Genomic DNA, 1,007 nt, shown 5'->3' with positions numbered 1-1,007 from the left:
ACATATATATACATATACATACATATATATAGAAAAGATTGCCCTCATGTTATTAAAAGTCCTTATGATTTGAAATTATAAAACACACAATCCCCCCACCAAACAAACAAACAAACACATCCACTGAAGAAACTTAAATTTGCTGCAGTGACAGATGATGTTAATTAGGAGTTCTGCAAACCTCTCTCCTTCCACAATATAAACAGGTTTATATGTCTTACTTATTGTAAAAAATAAGAAAATGATTACCAGCATACTCAAGTGATGAGAATTAACCCCAAAACAACCATGAAGCTAAAGAACACAACCACATGTTGTGTAAGAGAGATCTAAAATAGTAATTTTAAAAGTCTAAATATCAAAGGATGTACAAAGATATATCAGGCAAATGAACAAAATAATTAAGCAGCAGTAGCAATTCTGGAATTAATCAAAGAAAAATTAATATCTAAACATATTAAACTTGAAAATGAAGGGATCTTTTCCAAATGAAAATCACAATCCATAATGAAGATGTAGCATGAATATCTCTATACATCAAATAGCATAGGAACTACTTTAATGAAGCAACATTTACAGGAAATACAAGGAGCAACTTAGAATGCACTGAAATGCATGTCTTAAACTAGACCCAATATAAGTTTGATGAAGTGGGTACAAAATATGTAAGCTCAGCTAGAGTAAAATTCTACTGCCTTATCAATTTCCTCTAATTTTGCAAGGCACACTCACAGAAGCCTCTTTCTTGTATCCTCCGCCAAAGCAAGGCTTTATGAAAATAAAATAAAATCTTGAAAATCAAGGTTCCAGTAGTCTAGCCAACAATTGAATAGCTATGACATGAACTATTTGGCTCTCAGTATGAACTTAGTAAGGTACATACTATATTTGGAAGAGAAAACTTTATTTTTCATAAGCTACTTTTTATTTACTATGATGTTATTGAATTTTATTAAAACTATCTTGTTCAAAGTTTCTTATGAAACAATTAATGTAATCAATTACTC

The sequence above is a fragment of the Myotis lucifugus genome, unplaced genomic scaffold (assembly GCF_000147115.1).
Source record: "Myotis lucifugus unplaced genomic scaffold, Myoluc2.0 scaffold_359, whole genome shotgun sequence".
NCBI classification, from domain to species: Eukaryota; Metazoa; Chordata; class Mammalia; order Chiroptera; family Vespertilionidae; genus Myotis; species Myotis lucifugus.
This window is presented reverse-complemented; position numbering follows the sequence as displayed.